We start from the raw sequence: 15,336 nt of genomic DNA, 5'->3' as shown, positions 1-15,336 counted from the left end.
CTTCTTCGGAGAGCAAAGAAAAAGGGAGTGTAACAGGCCTTTATGTGAAGAAGAGAGAAACATTCCTACCTTGCTTAGCCTTCTGACTAAAAGCTTTTGGAAGAATCACGACGGCTCCAATACAGAGGGGTGATCTGTAGCACATGTAAGTTCAGCTGCTCTCCATTGTTTTTCTTATAAACTCTGGGGTTAGGGATGCTGTAAAATCATCTCTAACCACTATTAAGAAATCTTGCATTATGAGTAGAAAGGGGTATTGTAATAAGCTTTACTGAAGATGCTGCATTCAGCAATTACACTGCAGAAGTACACAGACAATAAGAACAAATGTAGAACTCCATTACTGCTTATGTTGTCTTGACAAACTTTATCTACTAACCCAGTATGTAACTGTTCCTTAATGCTAAAAACAATGTGAGGAGCAAGTTGCTCAACAACAAAATACTTGAGTTGTTAATGAAATCGCTCTTCACTGAACGGGTTTGTGCCTGAAAACAAACAAAAGAAGAAAAAAAGAAAAATTGAAAATCAAATCTTTTTCAGGACAACACAAAATGAAATAAACATAGAGACCTATTGCAAAGTTATCAGGAGAGCATGGCATTCATTTATATTCAAATCATTTCTGGAAGAGAGAGAAAGGAGAAATAAAGGTTTATGGAAAATAAATATTGTCCAAGCCTACAAATTTCAATGGGAAGATTTTTATATGTGTTGATGACTCAGAAGCAAAAGCTGGCTAAGTCAGGCTGAAAGTGAATACTAATGCATGGAAAAAATTGACACAACTCTACCTCACACTACATTCCTTGTGTAGTAGCTAAAGCCACTAGTGAATTACACGGAGAGCTCTGTATGTGAGGAATGCACATCCTATGGTGCTTGTCTGAAAACTCATGACAAATGGACAATGCCACTTCATCAAAACCACAACTTGGTAACATGTGTTCTGTCTTCAGCAAGGATAGACCTGAAGGTCATACGGGAGAGAGGAGGCAGACAATCCTTCCCTTTTGATCAGATAAGAGATCAAGCACAAGGTCTACTTGCCTTACATGAACGAAAATTAATTTTAAATTTGTGTTTCAATCATATAAACCAGGGAAATGTATTTCAAAAACGGATCCAAACAGCCATGAGGCAAACACCTGTTCCAAAACATCCCCTTGTACAATTTACTAGTCCTGCATATAATTTCATATATGTTTACTTTTACACTTCTAAGTACTTCAATTTCATTAGAATTTCCTACCATTTCCCTGGTGAAAGCAAGATCAGGTTTTAAATGTGTCTCAAATAACATGAACAGTCAGTAGAGCTATTAAGCTGACTAGAATGTTGGGTTGCAACCTTAGATGACAGCTTGTGCTTTCAGCTGATGTTGGAAAAAACATGAGCTCAAATGCCAGAGCTCTCAAAGAGGGGTCCACAGTAGTCCATGGTAAGATAATTAAGTTTACCTTCTCTATATGTTTAATTTTATTAGAGAACAGAATTCTAGAAATAGAGTCTAATTAAGTAAGAAAAAAAAAGCATGAAAAGTAAAAAAAGGTATAATTTTAGTTTACTGTAGCTACTTTCAAGCATGACTTCTTACAGTATTTTACATTCAGTCACTTAAGAAATTATCCGTACTGCAGAAAAAAAAATACATAGAGATCAGAATTTTTAAGAGCAGGCAGAAACTCAGCAATGTGTTATACTGATTCTCAAGATGCTTCTGATTAGAAGATAGATAAAGTTAACAGTTGCAAAAACTGTATAAAATTAAAGAGAAGAAAAACAACACAGAAGATAGTTAAACATTCACCTTGGCAACCTTTAAGTCCACAGACTACAGATTCTTAAAAAAAAGTCAGGAGGGGAAAATGTCTGTATACATTCCATTATCATTCAGATCTTTTTAAGTTACTCTATATAACGTATTCTTTTTATTTCAATTTTTATAAACAAGTAAATAAATGAGTTGGTTGAAGCTTTGAAGCTTTTTCCAGAGCCTTCTGCAAAGTTCTCTTCATGTTAAAGAAATTAAGGGAGGTGGAACATAAGAAGGAATGGATTTAATGATCTCCACAGTCTGACTTTCCATTAGAACTGAAGGAGATAGTTAACAAGAAGCTGATTGGCAAAGAAGAGTGAATTTGTCAGAAAAGGTAAACAGGGCTTTAAGAAGATATAGACACTATTTGCAGTGGGATGAGATAGAAAACCCCGTAGGTTTCATTAAAATGAAATGTAAGGACATCTCCCCTCCTTAGTACCTTTTTAATGTTTTATAGATGTGGTAAAATAGAAATGAAGAAATATAAATGTTTTCTTTCAACAGAAGTGCATCACTGACAAGAAAGGGAGAGAAAAGAGATATACATTTTTAGGGAAAAAAATATTTTTATGAAATAACAGATCTAAAACCATACAAAAAGAGTAGCAAGCAAGATATCAGGACCTATAAAGCAATGTTCATTCAGTCCCTTCACAAGCATGCGGTACTGGGTTTTGAGTCTAAATTAGGCCTGGTTAGAGGAGGGTAACAGAGACTTCAATGATCTATGCTTAAATATGTTATTTACAAACAAACTCTCTAGTGGGAATCACATTTTTCCTTTGTATGACAAACTTCTGCATCTCCGCCCTGTCTTCTGTCTGAATATTCTTCCATTTAACTTCAGAGTCCCCAAATTTCTCATATAACTTCTTTTCTAAATTGCCATCCTCTCTAAACAGTATGTAGAGACAGATCTGGAAGACTAACTGTGCCCAACTTAATAATGTAGAATCCAAAAATAAGTTGAAAGTGTGAACTAATCTCTCATCACTGGGGACAAATAAACTTCTCCTCAGTCAACAAACAAAATCAAACACTTCTTAACTGTTTTTGAGCAGTTGACACAGAGCACTGGCTTAAAATGTTTGCTGGACCTAAAGCTCAGGTCGCACATTTTCTGTTGAACCCTTAAGGAATATTTGTATATGGTGCTTTAAAAGTTAGCAACTGTGGATATTAGTACTGTACATCTTTTCCATACCAGGCTACTGGCCAGAGTACTTGCCTCCTGAGCAGGTGAAGCCCTTTCCTGAAAACCTGTGTGAGGCACAGCAACTGGGAGAACAGAGATATCCTAAGGAAGTGTTCAACATCCAAGCATCATTACAAATATAATCTAGAAGACTTGTATTATTAACATTATGTAATACATATTACATATATTTAATGTACAATAGTAATAGAATTCTACTTCCATAACAACCTTCAAAAGATCTCTGGCAGTTAAAAGTTATCCCACCATAATAAATCAGCATGTACCAGTGACTTATTCAACAATAAGCAAAGTAGAAGAATCTCCATACAAATGTCATTATCAGAAAGGAACATATTTGCCTTATGTGTAAGGGAGCACAGAATTAGTTCAAGATCTTTGTGTCCAGTTGTCAGTCTCTGAACCTCCCTTACGGTACTGATTCAAGAAGCTGAAGGACCAAATGAACCCTCTCTCTCCTCCTTCTCTACCTGTACTTCCTTCACCATTCATCTTGGTTACTTATAAAATCAGAACTACTTCTTCTCTCCCTTTCAACACATTTTTCCTACTGTCCTTTGTCCCTTCTTTGCACAAGTACAGAAGCAGCAGAAATAAATCATTCAGATGTCAATAAGCCACTCATCAAAATGTTAAGCTGTTGTTTCTTTCTTTCCTGTCCTTCCCTTCTTTTCCCTAAGATGACACATTTGGTATATTCTTGAACGTTCCATTTTCTCCTTAATTATGTGTCAATCTGCAAAGCCACTCTCATTTTCTGCACAGGTTTTGACAAGAGTAGAACTGAGCTTAACACACAATCCTCTCTACTACTCTGCATAAAGTGCACTAAGATGTGGAAAGCTATTAAAATTAATGATAATAATGTAGCCTCCTGCTGCTTTACTAGTATCTGACAGGAAACAACCAACATTGCCTGGTTGGTGATCATGACAACTAATATACTTGCCCTTGTCCAATTGCTAAGGCTTTGGAATGAAATGCCATCAAACTGACATAAAATGCCAAGACTGATGTGACCATTTGTTCTGGTTGTCAACAAATCTTTTCTTCAAATACATCACTATAGCTGACTCATGCTACTACCATACTTCATCCTATATTATGTGTCTTCAAAAGGCTTATCTTGGAGTTATATAAAGTAGCACATATAAAAGCTTAGCAAAGGCTTTGTAAGGAGTTGGAAGTGCCATACATACAGGATGTTTACTGTAGAACAGAATAAATAAAATCTTTGGCTATTTTCAAGTTTAAAAATAAGAGTACCATACAGATAAAGAAAAGTGCTACATCTCCTTCACAACCATCAAGTCAGACCATACTTACCAAAATTACTCACTGAATTTTACTCTGAACTGTGTTCATGGTAGTGGTGTTTCGTTATATCTTTAAACTGGGATGAATGACTTCCAGTATTTAGTACATCCATATTCAGAATAACATCATTTCAGATCTATGCAGGTTGGGAAGTGATTTGTCAATTTTTTTTTCCATTTGATATATTTCAGAATGTGATATTTTAATTATTTCTTTTCTTGAATTAGCTCTTTTTTTTCTTTTTTTTTTTTTTTGTGAACACATTTTAGACCTTTGAGGAGAAGAGTTATAAAAAGTGGATGATCAGTGATTTGGAAGAAATGCTTAGCCAACGTAAGAAACTCCTTCTTATCCTGCTCTTGGTAAAGAGTTAATCCAACAGAAATTTCACAAGCTTTTCCCTGCAATATCAGCTGCTACAAATATCATTGTATTATCTGCTACATACGTGAAATCTTCCTGACAGTATATAAGTTCGGAGTAATAAAGAGTACATAGTGATAAAGTAAACTAGCAAGTAAATTTTAGTGCCATTTCAAAATGTCTTAATTATACATTCACCTTTTTTGTCACTCTGAAAAGTAATAGTGTGTATCAAGAACTTTCAAGATATTTGAGGAATGAAAATGTCAGCATGCACTAATGAAGGGGAAGTCAGAGTACAGAGAATAAAAATTGTTTTCCTTATAGCAGATAGACATCTAAGAATGGGAAAGATAGCTAATTAGCAATCATTTCTTTAAGAAATCTCATAAATTAACACAAATATTGAATTTTGAGGGGCCATGAGCTGACTCGATGCATTCCAGGGAACATACTTGGCTGTTACTCTTTTGGATTTCTCTTTCCAATAATCCTTTCTATAAAATCAGTGCATAATCAGCTTTGAAAGCTTTTTCAAAAGAGAAAGTTTTCTAACTCATTAAGGAAAAGTTCCTGGAGGACATTTCCACCAATATATATTTAATATAGTGATTACTGATAATAGTTAAATTGCTTTTTTCCTCTCACAAGCAGATTTGTATTGCATGCAGAATCCTTTCAGACTTCTCTCAGTTCTCACTTCTTAGTAAAGCAGGAGCACATGATCACTTTTCTATTTGTCACAGTTTTAGTTGTGAGCGTGTTGTTCCAGAAATGTTAGCTTCTTAATCTAAACATTTTCTAGGAATGCCTTGCAACATATGGTGTCAAGCTTGTGACATTGGGACCATGAATTCGTAGGATGTCTTGGGTTGAAAGGGACCTTAAAGACCATACAGTTCCAACCCACCTACCATGCACGTTGGACCCACTCAATCAGGCTGCCCAGGGTCTGCAATCAGCCTAGCCTCGAATGTTTCCAGGGATGGGACATCCATAGATTCTCTGGGCAGCCTATTCCAGTGCCTCACCATCCTCTGAATGAAAATTTTCCCCCTATTGTCTAATCTAAATCTCCTCTCAGTAAAAAACATTGCCCCTAGTCCTATCACTATCGGACCATGTAAAAAGCTGTTCTCCCTCCTGTTCATAAGCTCTCTTTAAGTACTGAAAGGATGCAATGAGGTCTCCCCAAAGCCTTCTCCAAACTGATTAAGACCAGCTCCCTAAATCTTTCCTCATAGAAGTGATGCTCCATTTTTCTGATCATCTTTGTGTTCCTCCTCTCTGCAGTTTCATGTCTTTCTTGTGGTGGGAGGTCCATTCCTGGGCACAGTACCTCCAATGGGGCCTCACAATCAACATCCTTGCCCTCCTTTGATGAATGAATATTTCTGAAATTCTTCTGGTCTACAATTCTCATACAATTACAGACAGTTACAGAGAAGTCAGTGACTCAAATGCTCCAATCCAATTCTCTATTCAATACAGGCAAAATAACTAAGGATCAAATATTGAATGCAAGTCACATAAAACAAGGACAATTTGTTGCTGTAGTTAAGTGTAGTACTACTGATTTCAAAGGCAGTAAATATGTCTTACTAAAACTCACTTATTACCTAAGCAAGTAAGAAGGAAAGGGCTGTAGGTGTATTTGCCTTCATGAATCTAGCTTTGAAGTTGTTACTGTATCTTATTCCATACATCATTTTTGACATTCCTGTCACTACTGTTAAGCCTTGGTGGGAGAGCAAATCCAAAACAACATACTCAAGTTTCCAGTCTCCATATTTTGACACCACAGACAACATCTCATGCTCTACTCTATTCAAACTCTCCCCACCTGTTACATGTTTAGCTGCAGTATGAATACTATCAGCCATTCTCCAAAATATTTGAGCTGATCTTGCATTTAATTGCACTTACATTGACAAATATCCAGTAAAACATTTGATGCACATATGTGCCATTGGAGTTACAGCAGATGAATCATAATATTATTGAAAAGCACTACTTGCATGTTTTTGATTGCAGAATGACAGAAATGTAGGTGTTGGAAGAGACCTCTGGAGTTTATCTAGCCCAATCCCCCTGCTAAATCATCTTCCCTAGGGGGAGACAGATTAAAGCATCCAGGTGAGTTTTGAATATCTCCAGAGAAGATTCCACAATCTCTGTGGGCAGCCTGTTTCAGTGCTCTGTAACCCTCACAATAAAGCTCTTTTTAACTTTTAGATGGAACTTCCTGTGTTCTAGATTGTGATCCATTGCCATTGTCTTGCTGCTGGCCTGTCCCAACCTACTTGACACCTACCCTTCAGATATTTATCAGTATTGACAAGATCCCTCTCAGTCTCCTGTTCTCTGGTATTGTTCCATATGATTTGGGTATGTTAGCTTTCATGGACACACTAAATCCATGGAGTAGCTTGTGAGTATCCCATCTATGAATTCCCCTACAATGACTTTGTAATAAATCTGAACTGCCATTTGAACTATCAGACAGAGCAAAATATTTGTGATTTCATGGTTACTAAGGTTGCTCTTCTGAATAACATTCATAATTTCACACTAACAGCCTAATGGGGCATCTGTTTAAGGTTGGCATATAGTTGAGCTATCTATCAAGTAGAAGAGGATTACATAGTTACCTAATTAGTGTTTACCTGTTCAACAATAGCTCTTCTGGAACCGTAAAAATAGTTCATAGAATCACAGGTTGGAAGGGGCCTCCAGAGATCATGGAGTCCAGCCCCCTGCCAAAGCAGATCCCTAGCCCAGGTTGCACAGGTAGGCGTCCAGGTGGGTCTGAGAAGGGTCCAAGGTGGCCTGATAGTGGCCTTTCAGTATCCTAAAGGAGAGCTAGAGGGAAAAAAAAGGGGACAGAATCATTGAAGGGTCTGTGGTGACAGAACAAGAGGAAATTCTTTAAAGCTCAAAGAGGGTAGATTTAGATTAGATAAAAAGAAAAAATCTTTATAAATGAGGGTGGTGAGGCACTGGAACAGGTTTCCCAGAAATGTGTTTTTTGCCCCATCCGTGGAGACTTTCAAGGTGAGGCTGGATAAGGTGCTGAGCAACCAGATCTAGTTTTGCATGTCCCTGTTCATTGCAGGAGAGTAGGACTAGATGGTCTTCAAAGATCTCTTCCATCTCTAAAGTTTCTATGATTTTATGGATTAACGTACTGATCAGGTAGCTGTATTAATTTTATAGTTCAAAAGCTACTCATCTCAGGAAAAAATGACACCTTTTCATATGTTTCAGTCTCATAATCCAGGATAGAAGACAAAAGCACTGTGTTGGCACCTTTCTCTAGTCTTGGAACTCTCGTCCAAGTCCTTTCAGTAACATTTTTATTTACAGGCTACTGCCATTGCAACATAAGAATGTTCAATACTGATGACCTGGATGAGGGCAATGAGTGCACCTTCAGTAAGTTTGCAGATTGACACCAAGTTGGTTGGAAGTGTCAATCTTCCTGGGGGTAGGAAGGCCCTTGGAGGGATCTAGACAGGCTGGATAGCTGGAATGAGGTCAGTGGGATGAAGTTCAAGTGATGGGTCCTGCACTTTGGCCACAACAACCCCAGGCAACACTATGGGCTTGGGGAAGAGTGGCTGGAAGACTGTGTAGAGGAAATGAACCTGGGGGTATTGGTCAATGCTCTGTGAACATGAGCAAGCAGTGTGCCTAGGTGGCCAAGAAGACCTGAGTTGTATCAGAAATATCATTGCCAGGAGGAGCAGTGATGTGGTCATCTTTCTGTACTCAGAACTGTTGAGGCTGCACCTCAAGTTCTGTGTTCAGTTTTGGGTCCCTCACTACAAGACACTGAGGCCTTGGAGAGTGTTCAGAGAAAGGCAATGAAATTGGTGAGGGATTTGGAGCACAAGCCCTGTGAGGAGTAGCTGAGGAAGCTGAGATTGTTCAATGTGAAGAAGAGGAAGCTCAGGGAAGACAATCACTATCTACAATTGCCTGAAAGAGGGTTGTGGTGAGATGGGATTCAGCTTCTTCTCCCATGTAACTAACAATGGGATTAGAAGGAACAGCCTCAAGTTATGTCAAGGGAGATTCAGGTTTCAAATACTTCTAGAGAGTGGCCAGGAACTGGGATGAGCTGCCCAGGGAGGTGATAGAATCACCATCCCTGGAGGTGTTCAAGAAACATTTAGATGTTGTACTGAGGGACATGGTTTAGTGGGAAATATATGTGATAGATGAATGGCTGGACTGGATGAAGTTGGAGGTCTTTTACAAACTTGGTGATTCTATGATTCTATACAGAAAATCTAGGAAGGGCCTTTTTTTTATAAGGACATGTAGCAACAGGATGAGGGGAAATAGATTTAAACTGGGAGATGGTAGACTAGATATTAGGGAGAAATTCTTATCTGTGACAGTGGTGAGACACTGAAACAGGTTGCCCAGAGGGACGGTGGATGCTCCCTCTCCGGAGGCATTCAAGGCCAGGCTGGATGGGGCTTTGAGCAGCTTGGTCCAGTGGGAGGTGTGCTTGCCTATAGCAGGGGGTTGGAAGTAGATTATCTTAATGGTCCCTTTCATCACAAAGCATTCTCTGATTCTGTGTAAGATAAACAATATGCACTTAAATAGTTTGGGGTTTTATTCTGTTATTTCTGTATTTTGTTTCTTTTTTTGTTCACTTTCTCTGGAAGAATTTTTAAATTATGTACAAACCATTACAAAATTCTGGTACAGTAGAATCTGTTGATGTGTTCTTGTGAAAATCCCTATCATTCCAAAGCACCAGACAATTATGGTAATTTCAGACTTGTCTCATTAAGATTTCATGTAGCAATCACAGAATCTCAAGCACAGCCATGCTACAGCTGAAATGTTACTCTACCACCCCAGCAGTCAGGTCATCACTCAGTAGTAACAGTCACTAGAAGAATGGCTTTCTAAAAATTTTCAGATTTGTCACATACACTAGAATTACCTTACCACTGTTGGCTGTCTGTTTCTCTAGTGTTTGAAATAGTGGTGTTTGAAATTTTATTCAATAAGTACTGAAGTACACTCTAGTCTATAGGGATTTCTCCACTTTTAACTTCATGAAGGTGAGTAGCTTCACTTAAATGGTTTAAAATACAACTACAAGCATAAATTTCTGCAGGACTGGGATCTTTAAATGTCACATCCTCTCAGTAGGAAATGTCACCATACATAATAATGGGGTGCAATAGCATTTTAGTCAGAATCAGTTCTCTGGAAACCACAACAGGGAAAATATATTCATCTAAGAGATGATGCAGCTAGTTTCAGTGAAGTATAACTAGATAATATGTCCTAAATTCCATATATTTTGCAACAATAAAAATATGTCTAGTAAATTCTTCATCGCAGATTAAACTTTATAGCATATTCTGTACTATACCGGACAGCTGGAGAGATATTCCCACCATTATGTTCACCAAATACAGAGTTCTGGAATGAAAACAAACAAACAAAAAAACAAGCTGCACACATACACAAGGCCTGTAACTAGCAACATTCCCCAAGGGTTCAGTCTTAATCAACATCTTCATCAACAACCAGGATGAAAGAGCAAAGTCCACCTTCAGCAAGTTTGCTGATGATTCAAAGCTGGGAGGAGTAGCTGACACACCAGAAGGCTGTGCTGCCATTCAGAAAGACCTGGACAGACTAGTGAGTTCGGAAGGGAGAAAACTGTTGAGGTTTAACAAAAGCAAGTGTAGAGTCTTGCACATGGGGAGGAATAACTGCATGCATCAGTACAGGTTAGGGGATGACCTGCTAAAGAGGAGCTCTGTAGAAGGGTCTGGGTGTTCCAGTGCACAACAGGCACACCAAGATGGCCAACAGTATCCTGAGGTGCATTAAGAACAGCGTGGCCAACCAGTCAATGGAATTGATCCTCCCACTCTACTCTGCTCCAGTGAGGCTGCATTTAGAATACTGTGTCCACTTCTGGTCTTTCCAGTTCAAAAATTAAAGGCATCTCCTAGAAGGAGTACAACAGAAGGCCACAAAGGTGAAAAAGGGTCTGAAGCATCACCATAATGAGGTAAGGCTAAGAAATGTGGGTTTGTTCAGCCTGGGGAAAAGATTGAGAGAAGATCTGATTAATGCTCATAAGTATCTAAAGGGAGGTGGGAGGCAAATGGATCTGTCACACAGGATGGTTATCAGAATAAATACAAATGGAAATCATATTACCTCAAATTATGTTCTATTAGCATTGTTTCTTTTCTAAAAATTATAGTGCCTTCAGGCCCTGAAAGACAGAAAATGAGACATAGGAGTGCAGAGTTGAAATACAAAAAAAACCTACATAATTTTTAGACATAAGAGTCTTTAGAAAAGTCTGAATAATTTATATAGATATTTTAATAGACAAAAACAAGCATCTTGTAAATCTGGATTTTTCTAGAGAAGCAGTTCTCAGATTTTTATACAATATCTCATTAGAAAACTTAAAGCTCTTGTAAAGAGTTCGTCTGTAGGCTTGTGTTTAGAGAAGATCACTCCCAAACATAAGCCATTCATGTGAATATATACTATACTTGCACCAGATTTATCAAGTAGCAAAGCTTGTATCTATATATTCAAAGAACTTTTGTAATTGATTCTCACCAGTTTTCAGAGCAGTAGCTTGCTAGTATTGCCATTTAACCATCTGTCTATTAGTCTCAGTATCATGTTAAAATAAACAAAATGTAATAGTCTAACTGACAGCAAAGAAAGAAGGCAGCTTGTCTTCTTGCAGATCCTTGTGCAGTAAACTATGATGCTTGTATTAATCAGACTGAATGACACCATACTTCAGAGCTGCAGGTGATAATGAGTTGGGTTTTTTTAATCATTCCTTTTCTATTCTGGAGAAATAATCTTTTTTTTTCAAACATACATTATTTTGACTGCTACAAAAATAATAGCAGTGTCTGACATTTCAACCTTTAGTGAGTGCCATGGTTTTATGATTTTTGGCATTGGTATTCCACATCATAACATCATGTAGCACGTTAAGAGTTAAAGAGTCAATGCTCCAGCTCCGTGGATCATCGATAGTTCCAGGTATACCTGTCTCAGAAGAGAAGAAGAACTCCATTCCCCAGAGGACTTTGCGATGCTTTGCATTTTTACGTGTTTACACTTAGAGGGAAAGATAAAAACTGTCTGCAGTCACGGGACCTGCTCTTCCCTTTGGGGTCAACTCAGCAGTGGGTGCTCGCTGCTGTCTGCCTTCAGCGTTAGCGTAAGGCCTTCGGTTTGTCGGACACTCTCTCTTGCTCATTTTATTTGATTTATTAGCCTCAATTCCAATTATATTGTGTTATTTTGTTCTCCGATATCTAAACTAGTAAATTAGCTTTCCTCCTCAGATCACTGCCGCCCTTTTGTTTCTAGGCCCATCTCCCTTTTCCCTTTCCCCCTTCCCCTTTCCTGGGGCGTGGATCTGTGGGTCGCCCGCACCAATTGTCACGGAACCGTGCCAAACCTGCCCGTAAACCATTGACAACGAGCATATACTTGAGTTTATTCAAAGAGACAATATAAATTAGACACTATTAGAAACATTGATCTTATTATGTTCTGCAACTGCTCTTATGCCTTGTATGTGATATCCAGTTGAGGTACAAGTTGGAGAACAGAAAGAAATCTCATCAACTTTAGCAAATTGATGAACATACACTACCAGTAGAAGTTATAGTCCTTGTCTCAATCACCTTTATTAAGTACTGCTTCTTTGTTGTGTATATGCTGGAAAATACTGGGCAACTCCAGTTACAGGCCAAAATGACCTCAGTCAGAATCAGGACATATAGGAATAACTTGACCCACCATGTCTTTTATGAAAGGGATGAATTTATTTCTCCTTGACTAAACTTGCTAGACTGATTTTGTCTGCTGCCTGAAAGTGGTCTCATTCATACCTGATACTCAGCTATTCAGTACCCTTATACTCTTGTAGTCTTCTTCTTTCCATTAGGCACATTATAAAGATCAGCCATCTCATGCTGACAATTGTATTCTTAATCAGTTGAAACATTTATTTCTGAACTTCTGTCTTCAAAGAGATTTTATTTTGGATTGTAAAACTGTAGTTGTAAATGCCAAATCCATCTGCAAGCTTCAGTAGCCAAAGCAGTGCTTTGACTCCTACATTTCACTCAGGTTTTACCTCTTGGTAGATGAACCAGTGAAGGTGAGAACAAATTGCTGCATTTTCAAATGACAGCCCAGTTCACCTTTTAAGTGTTGGCCCTCAACATTCTTTTCATCTGGTGCCAAAGGTTAGCTGCAGCAAATCTACTTTTTGCTGTCCAAGTTCTTGATGAGTCTGACTGGAAAAGCATTTTCAACTGCTTTTAGAGGGAAATAAAGCCAACAATTCAGAATCACTCTTTTCTTTAGTGGAAGCCTGAAAGATTACTTCTAAGTTTCTTTAAAACTGAATAAAATATAAGAAAACTCAGTTAAGAGGCAAAAGTTCTACAGTTAAAAATCCCTACAATTGAAGTACTGAAAAGATAAATTCTAGTTCAGCAAAACCTTTACTTTGAATTCCAAATAATGGAGAATGTAATTAATATGCTGAGTAAAGAAAAACATTTGGTGCATCCTCGTGATCAGTTAGTCCCTATTACTCATAATTTCTGGCTTGACTTTTGTCGTTTTTATTATACCAGTGCAGTTCTTGTGATACTTAAGCAACCTGAGGTTGCTTATGCTTCTTATGCTTCTTCATACAGCCTGTGATGCAGCTTGTGCTTATATTTTTAATTTTTTAATCAGTTTGTACTGTCTGACTCTATACTTGCATTGATTAATCCCTTAACTTTTGCAGTTCAATAACTGTGTAAAGACAGATAAGCAACTTCTGCTTCCCAAATCATCTGACTCATTTTTACCCCAAAGTATTCCTTGGCTTAGTTTTCCTGAACTGAAATCCTGATCAATTGAACTGAAATCTTGTTTGAAATTTAGTTTCCCATTCAACACCTTACTCTGCTTTTTATAACACCATTCTTTTTAAGGCAGAGCGTAAGTGAAAAAGTAAAAATATCATGATACTTGGGTCTGCAAAACTTAGAGACCCAGCATATTTCTGCACTGTTCTTCCCAGTACAGGTATGAATGCTCTTTCAGAACAGGACCTGTTTCTTTCTTTCTAATAAAGACCTCACCTTTACTTTTAGTAACTCTAATTTACCCTGCTACTGCTTTGAACAGGTTCCAGAGCTGCACAGCAGTGTAAAACATGAGCTGTAGCCTGTGCAGAACTCTGCCCTCAGGGCTACCAAGGCTCCCCTGACACTCACATTTCCTAGATGTTTTGAATACTTGTTTCTAATCCTGTCTTTTAAGCCCCAGTGCGTTCCACCAGGCTCACCAGGGAAATTCCTTCCAAGGATCTTCTCAGCTTTTCAATTCAATTAAGCTAACTGCCAGCAACTTAAATTCTCTCCTTAATTGTAAGTGCAAGCATTTTGTACGGAGAACATCTAGAATTTTAAAGCAGACCTTCTAGTGACAAAAATATTTCTACAGAAACACTAAGCATCTGAAGCAGAGATTAAAATCCAGTGCTGACAAAACATTCTTTTAAGGGCAATGTTATATATGTATTTATACCAACCTTGCCTCACCTTTTTTTTTCTACAAGAATCTATTTCAGAGGTCACATCTCCCTCTCTCAGAGGCCTATTAATAGTCTCTATTTCACCCACCTGTGAGCTCATTTCTCCAAGCTTTTACCCCTTGCTGTGCTCACCTCTTTCACCTCTTACTGCTTCCTTTCCCTGGTTTTAATAAGCTTCCGACAGTCTTGGAAGATGTTTGGCTTAAGGAGAACCACTAAATTTTTATACATGTCACTCAGGATCTGGTTTTGTGTGTGTATATTCACTTTCGCAAAGGGCTCTGTAACCTCTTCTTGCACTCTCTGTCTTCTCTCTTAAATTCAGAAACATTGGCCTCGGAGATCTGCTGCTGCCAGATCTGAAGGCAGAGGTCTCTGGGGCTGTACACAGTAAACTACACTGCATGCTCAGTAGCCTACATAGTTTAATGAGCATGTTGCTCAGGAGGTGGCAGGAAGGATGCCATGGATGTGGGGTGATACAAAAAGATCAGTGACAGGTCAGGGGGAAGCATGAGAAGTAGGTTAAAATGCAGATGCCTGTAGCTCTGGGAGGAATCATGATACTAAATGTTTACTGCTGACCTGGAAGAGTAGGTGAATAGGAAGGTGTAAAAGTTACAGGGAATACAAAATGATACAGGCTAATTGAGCCTAATTAGGAAAAACTGATGTGACAAAAAATGAGGAATATTAGAAAGATTTAACATAGCTATGAAAAATGGAAAACAATAGCAGAAGAATCCCAGTGAAGTAAAACGCAAACCCACATGGAGGAGAAAAATATGAACTAACACACAGGGATGGGTTTGACTTCAAACACTAAGGGGAGGTGCTTTCAGTTAACTCATTTTTATGCAGCATTAAGTGTACCTGCATACATGAGAGTCTGTATTAAGTATTTGTTGTGATATTCTAAAACTGCTGTAAGAACTGGAATACTGTGCTTAGGTATTTTGTGTTTTGCCTAAAGTTTGCAGCCAC

Source organism: Cyrtonyx montezumae, unplaced genomic scaffold (assembly GCF_038088225.1).
Source record: "Cyrtonyx montezumae isolate F1298 unplaced genomic scaffold, pur_monq_1.0 scaffold_3, whole genome shotgun sequence".
Taxonomy (NCBI): domain Eukaryota; kingdom Metazoa; phylum Chordata; class Aves; order Galliformes; family Odontophoridae; genus Cyrtonyx; species Cyrtonyx montezumae.
Note: the sequence above shows the minus strand (reverse complement) of the source record.